Genomic DNA, 7,780 nt, shown 5'->3' on the forward strand with positions numbered 1-7,780 from the left:
CTCTCATCCTCCCTCTCTCCCTCTCATCCTCCCTCTCTCTCCCTCTCATCCTCCTCTCTCTCTCTCTTCCTCCTCTCTCTCATTCTCCTCTCTCTCTCACCCTCCCTCTCTCTCTCTCTCAATCTCCTCTCTCTCCCTCTCATCATCCTCCTCTCTCTCTCATCCTCCTCTCTCCCTCTCATCCTCCTCTCTCTCTCTCATTCTCCTCTCTCTCCCTCTCATCCTCCTCTCTCTCTTTCACCCTCCCTCTCTCTCATCCTCTCTCTCTCTCTCTCTCACCCTCCCTCTCTCTCTCTCATCCTCCTCCTCTCTCTCCCATCCTCCTCTCTCTCTCTCATTCTCCTCTCTCTCTCACCCTCCCTCTCTCTCTCTCTCATTCTCCTCTCTCTCCCTCTCATCATCCTCCTCTCTCTCCCATCCTCCTCTCTCTCTCTCTCATCCTCCTCTCTCTCTCATCCTCCTCTCTCCCTCTCCTCCTCTCTCTCCATCTCTCCCCTGCCTTTTGTCCTTCTCTATCAAAACAAATCAAATGTTAAAGCTACAGGTTTAAAATGTTAAGCATCAACTGTACATCAAAACTGATATAGAGAGAAAATATAGAGGACAACAGGGCAGTAATAACTACAGCAATAAAACTACTACACTACACACACACACAGACACACACACACACACACACACACACACACACATTCATAGAGAAAATAAGTAATAACTACAAGTACAACAATAGAACTATACAGTAGAAAATGCAAGAATACCAAGAGAAAAAACATATACATGAATTACTGTAATCTAAATCCATCGATCTTTCATTCTTTCTTTCTCATCACACTCACTTTGTGTGTATGTGTGTGTGTGTGTGTGTGTGTGTGTGTGTGTGTGTGTGTGTGTGCTGTCTTGGCCCTTAGAGAGGTGTGTGTGGCTGCAGAGAGGTGTGTATGCTCTCCCAGGGTCAAACACACACACACACACACGGGGGAGAAAGAGCAGGTGTGTCTGTGTGTGTGTGTGTGTGTGTCTGTGTGTGTGTGTGTGTGTGTGATGGGTTCTTCTCAGCATCTTTGCCAGCTAAAGAGACGTGGGTGCCATCATCCCTTAGCAACTAGTGATGCTCAAAAAGAAAACACAAGTCAATGCACACACACACACAGGTCCTGTAGATGTCAAATGCTGTCTGTGTGGAGGTATTTTCTTCTCTATACAGTACACTTCATAATGACAAGTGAGTCATAATAAGTGAGTGGATGACTCATAAGAACACACACACACACACACACACACACACACACACACACACACACACACATACGGTGCCTGCACCTACACACACACACACACACCCACACCTCACCTAACAAACATAGACCTACATTGATGAACAAACACAAACACAACACAACCAAGCGAACAAACAAACCCAAAGCATCCAGCAGGCGTGAGAGTGAGAGTTGTTTGTAGAGTGTGGGAGATGTTTGGAGGATGAGGAAGAGAAACTAGACTTCTTCATGGCCAGCTAGGGAGAAACATGAAAAGTCATTAAGTGGAGACAACTTCCTCATCACAAAACTGCACAGCGCTGTGTTTCCCACGTCTTTGTGTTTCTATCTCACACTATCACCACACACACACACACACCAAAAGCCTCCACTCTCATTTCTATGTGGATTGTTGTAAACTACAACTTCATTCGGGGCTATCGATTACTGACCCGAGGCATGGACCCAACACAATCTCACATACACAATACACACACACACACACACAAATCATAGACCTGCCCCAGCCAAATAGCACCTCACACATAACACAACATGAGGAACAGACAGGGAGAGCAAATTAGTGTATCGGTATTCTCTTGTTTCTCCCCCTCATCTCTCTATTCTCTTGTTTCTCCCTCTCATCTCTCGTTTCTCCCTCTCATCTCTCTATTCTCTCACTTTCTCTATTTTCTCTCCCTCTTTCTCTCTGTTCTTCTCACCTCTATATTCTCTCTCTCTGTTCTCTCCATCTCTGTCACACACACTGTTGTTTCTTCTCTTTGTCTCATTTCTCTCAATTCAAGTGAGCTTTATTAACATGACAAATATTTTTACATTGCCAAAGCAGAACATTTAGACATACATTTACATAGACAATGCTAGGAATACAGTACATGGTAAATACATATGCACCCAAGATTAACAAACTGGTGAATGTGGTGTGTGTGTGTGTGTGTGTGCGCATGCATGTATGGTGTTTGTCCGTGTAACTATATGGATAGGTGCCGTATAAAAATCATAATTATTTAATCACTGTCCCTTGCCTTATGGCATTCAGGGACATACCTGCTGTCTGTCCCTGCTGTCCAAGCAAAACTGCCATTATTTTGCATCTTGATGACCAATGGTAATCTGCCTAGTTCTGCCCTACATGCATTGGCTGGTGTTTTCTTTTGGATTTGGATCAATCTGTCACGACTCAGAACGGGAATCAATTGCAGATCAAAAGGATTTTTTCACAAACAGTCCAGCAGGCAAATCAGAGTCCAGGTACAGGCAGGATTCGTACACAGGCAGACAGACAGACAGACAGATACAGACGGACAGGTACAGGCAAGTAATCCAAAACCGACAGGCAGAAGACTTCGTCAAAAACAGGCAGAGTTCAAAACCGGGAAGAACAGTAACCTAATCTTTTCTCTTTAAAGAGCTTCACGCTAGTCTCACTCACATGGCAGTCAGGTAGCAGTAACAGTACATACCGTGACGATCTGACAAAGTGAACTAAAAGGGCAGTGTTTAAATACTCCACAAATCAACACAAAATGAGACACAGGTGAACAGAGAAATTGGAGGGAATTGAACAAAGGCAGGAAGTTGCCCAAATAAGGACATTGGCGTGATTCCGGGCACATGACCCAACACATGGCTACAAAAATAAAGTCTATAATTCACACTCCAACAGGTAGGGAGAGACAAAAACAAACAGTTCATACGAGAATCCTGACACAATCGGCAGAACTCTGCATGTAGGCTTTCTATAGGATGTTTGTCCCATCTAGTGTAGCTCATTGAGGGGACCCCACACCTCACTTCCGTACTAACCCTCGCAATGGGCTGGAGTAGGACTGATTAGGACAGTAGGACTGACTGTTCAATGCCTCACTAAAAGGAAGAGGAGAGATAGACTTCTCTGCTTAGTCTGTCTGCCTCTCCACCCTCTCCATGTTTGAGTACTGACTGCCCACTACTGCTTTACTACTGTTTTACTACTGTTTTACTAATGTACACAGCCTAATGTTTTCACTACTGTTTTATTGCTACACTGTTTTTCATGCTATATTAGCACACATGATCAATGGCTGCGGTCAGGCTTCTGCTACAATACTGAATGAATGAATGAATGAATGAATGAATGAATGAATGAATGAATGAATGGATGGCTATAACCCTATTACCTCAACCTGTTCTTGCACTGAAATAGTTTTTTATTTTACCTTGTCTATATTATACTTTACTCTCCTATTTGTCTATATTATTTATGCTGGTCTCTAGACCTTACTCTTGCACTGTTGCACTGTTGGACTATGGTTGGACTACTTTTGCACCTTCACCATGACACTCACTCACTTTAGCACCTCACCAGTCCCGGCCCTGTCACTACAAGCGTCTTATGCTTGATCACCCTCAAGCACATTGGACTTTCTTAATTTAATTTATATAGTGTATTTAGTATTTAGTTTTGTTAGTTTTCTTATCTTTCTTATCTTCTACTGTCTTTATTGTACAGTGGAGTTTAGTTATATGTTTATACTTATACTTATGTTTACCATTTCTGCTGTAAGTGCATGTTGTGTGTTATGTCTGTATGCTACTGAGACCCTTGAATTTCCCCATGCAGGATCTATCTATCTATCTATCTATCTATCTATCTATCTATCTATCTATTAAGCTGTGTGGACATGTGCAGGGCCAGATAGTGAGAGAGAGAGAGAGAATGTGTGAGAGAGTGTATGTGTGTGTGTGTGTGTGAGAGAGTATATGTGTGTGTGAGAGAGAGACAGAGTATGTGTGTGTGTGTATGTGTGTTTGAGCGTATCTCTCTCCCTCTATCACATGATCGTAATTAACACTCCTTAAGAGGGTAGGAAGGGAACGTTACCCATGACAGTATGGAGAGATGGAGGATTTTACAGTATGTCATCCTTTACAGTCTCAACACGGTACAATGTGTGTGTGTGTGTGTGTGTGTGTGTGCGTACATGCGTGCGTGTGTGTGTACGTGTGTGTGTGTGAGTGTGTGATTGTGAGTATTGAAGTTGCTCTGTGTGTGTGTGTGTGTGTGTGGTGTGTGTGTGTGTGTGCATGCGTAGCAAATGAGTGGTTAGATGGAGAGGAAGCCAGCCTCTTCATCATTTGCATGTTTTATGTCCTCACGGCAATGCACGTGTGAGTATGTGAGTGCATTTGTGTGTCAGGGTCACTACTTACACTGTGTGTGTGTGTGTGTGTGTGTGTGTGTGTGTGTGTGTGTGTAAGCATATCAGACTCATTCCTCACTGTCAGCTGTCTTGTGACTTGGCTATACTCTATAACAACCCTGTCTACCCTTGTCTGAAATTTGTGTGTGTGTGTGTGTGTGTGTGTTTGCTTGTCTGTGTTTGTCTATGTGTGTGTACAGTATGTGTGTGTCTGTGTGTACATGAGTGTGTTTGTGTGTGTGTGAGAGAGAGAGAGAGAAAGAGAGAGAGAGTGAGAGAGAGAGAGAAAGAAAGAGAGGGAAAGAGAGAGAGTGAGAGAGAGTGAGAGAGAGAGAGAAAGAGAGAGTGAGAGAGAGAGAGAGAGAGTGAGAGAGAGAGAAAGAGTGAGAGAGTATCTGTCACAGTTTTGTCTACTCCTCTGCTACCTAATTATTGACACCAACGTGATTTATCCTCATTATTCACCACCCGGATAAAATGTAAATCCGGATAAAACCTGCAGTTTCACATATTGTGTGTGTGTCTGATAAAACCTGCAGTTTCACATATTGTGTGTGTGTCTGATAAAACCTGCAGTTTCACATATTGTGTGTGTGTCTGAGAGTGAGAGACAGAGAGAGAGAGAGAGGGAGAGAGAGAGAGAGACAGAGAGAGAGAGAGAGAGACAGCATATGTGTGTATGAGAGAGAGCATGTGAGTGCCTTGTGTGTGTGTGTGTGTGTGTGTGTGCAGTTTAGCATAGAGATTGGTCGGGGTCTGGAAAATGAGGGGAAATGGATTGGTGAGTCATGGAGCTGAAGGCTCAGTCCTTTACACACACACACACACACACACACAGAGACACACACACATGCACACACAGAGACAGACACACACACAGAGACACACACACACGCACACACAGAGACAGACACACACACACACACACATTTTAACTACTTTATTTATGTCCACAATTCATAATAAATGTACATAAGGACATAAATGTTACAGATACAGAACATTGCTAAGGCATGATCCACCAATGTGGGTCTGATGACAATCTCGAACAGCAGATTTATGGATACACACAACACCTTCTTCTCCATATATGGCGACTTCCAATAATGGAGGATATTGAAGAGTATTTGGCAATTTGCTTTGCCCTTGCTTTTGTAAAGCCAACTATCCTGAGACCCCTAATGACAAGCCTATGCACGTGGCCCAGGCTGCCAAAGATAAGTACCAGATATTGACATTTGTAGCCAAGGCCAGTTACTTGCTGTACAAGAGGGTGATATTTTACTAGATTTGTTAAGTAAGCCTCCTCTAGACATGAATCAAAACAGCAACCTACTTCCAGGATGAACACATCTCTATCGTGCTCATCAATGATTGTAATATCAGGCCTGGTGGCATTTAAATCAGAGAACGCAGACATTGTAGAACACCTGGAAAACATGTGTTGTCTAACAACACAATTTACATGTATTGCCACATTTGGAGAAAATAAGGATGATACATTTCCAGATATAATGTCCACAATCCTATCATGCCTGGATACATAAAGACTTTTGTAAAAATGACAGCCATTTAATATGCGACATGGATTCTATGACTTGCTCTTGTCCATGATGTATACACAATGGTGAGTGGGAACGAGGATACCAGATTGACAGGTTTAACCTTGTTGGGTATACCTGAAGCCTAGCTTTGACTGTAAATATTAGTATGTCTTCATCAATAGATGAATTGTAAAAAAATTGTGTGTGAGATGGAGTGATCTGCAAAAGGGATACATGCAAGCTTTCCTTGGAGTTTGAGTCCTCTCCAATGTCTCTGACGCTGCTGGTGTTTGATTAACAGCAGAGACGCGCGACTGTTTCCAGGTGGAACTAAATAGCGCAGACCGTCTTGCAGTACTGTTGCAGTCACAGTGATATTTGTATCTTTATTCATTACTGTATGTGGTGTAACATGTGTGGCATCGACTCCAGACCACTGCAAGTCAACACCAGTCCAGTTGCAGAGATAGTTGAGATCAGGCCAGTCCGATCTGACCCGAAATTTCGGGGGCATGGGTGTCGAGTTTACCGTTCGCTTTCTTACGGAATCCTAGAAAAGCTGGGTTCCGATTCTCGGGCGAGGGAGACCTTGCACTTCCCAAGGTCGAGAAAAAGGGAAGCACGGGCCATTTCTCTTACGGTGCTATCGTCATTGTTCAGCATGCTAAGCAAATGCGACAGCCTAGTGGCGATGTAAGTCCACTCAAAGTCTGGAACTCCTAGGCCCCCCTCACGTCTGCTGTGATGAATGACATCGTGGGTTGTGTGACTGTTCAGACCGAGCCATCCTCTCACTGCCTTAACAGTTTTGTTGTTTAAGTCCTGCAAAATGTTTCTTGATATATGCACATTGGCGAAGAAGTGTTGCACTTTTGATAGAGCTATCTGTCTGATTGCATCTATTTTCATAAGCAGTGGCAAGTGGGATTCGTCAATTGTTTGCAACCTTGTGGTGTATTCAGCAATTATGTCCTGTATTTGTTGGTCCTAGTCGCCAGCAACGTTAAATCTGGGTCCAAGATAAGTGTACGAATCATGTCAGGAATATACTCTTATTATGACCGCCGCTACGATACCCGACGATGGTCAACGATACATACCCAACGGGACACCGAAACACCGGTGCACATGAAATTTGGTGGGTATGTAGCCCAACTAGACTTTTACGGAAAAATTTTGTTTCGTCCCCGGGGGCCACTCCCTCCCCATGCTGGGCCCCCCGAACCGCAAAAAAAGCAGTTTTTCCTAAATAACTACTTGAACCGTGGCACTGAGGATGAAGAATCTTTTATGGTATGTTGGTCTCAAGGACCCACATAAACCTGGCCCATAATCACTCATTTGTGATTTGCACCCCCCCGGTAAAAAATAAAAATACAATATTATTCTGCTTTAATCGCCCCTATCTTCAGTTAAGATGTTACAAACTGCACCAAATTGTATGTGTATGATTGACCTGGCATTCTCTGGGGGTATGCCAAGTTTCATAGAATTTCATCCATGGGGGGGTCTAAAAAAAATTAGGTTATATGTACATTTAGTGACTGTACACTCATTGGCCTGTAGATGGCGGTGCACACATATATACATGCACACACACACAGGCACCCACATACTATCGGTATTAGACCGATACATAATTACAAATTCAGTAGGATTAAAAGAAAGCCAAAATAAATATTCATCATCATCATCATGGCTGCATTTCCAGTATTGGCGATAAGTAGTCGTTTGTCCACTAGATGGCGCATCGTTGCAGTGAGACGTAATTTTG

The 7,780-nt window shown here is 43.3% G+C and overlaps 1 long non-coding RNA gene across 1 annotated transcript in view; it reads right to left on the reverse strand.

Moving 5' to 3' along the window:
* Positions 1 to 5,462, reverse strand: part of LOC121698523 — a 21,985-nt gene extending 16,523 nt beyond the window's left edge. Inside the window, exon 1 of the long non-coding RNA XR_006026782.1 lies at positions 5,383 to 5,462. This is a non-coding gene — a long non-coding RNA (uncharacterized LOC121698523). The remainder of the gene's footprint in view (positions 1 to 5,382) is intronic.
* Positions 5,463 to 7,780: the final 2,318 nt, after the last annotated feature.

This window comes from Alosa sapidissima, chromosome 23 (genome assembly GCF_018492685.1).
Source record: "Alosa sapidissima isolate fAloSap1 chromosome 23, fAloSap1.pri, whole genome shotgun sequence".
Taxonomy (NCBI): domain Eukaryota; kingdom Metazoa; phylum Chordata; class Actinopteri; order Clupeiformes; family Clupeidae; genus Alosa; species Alosa sapidissima.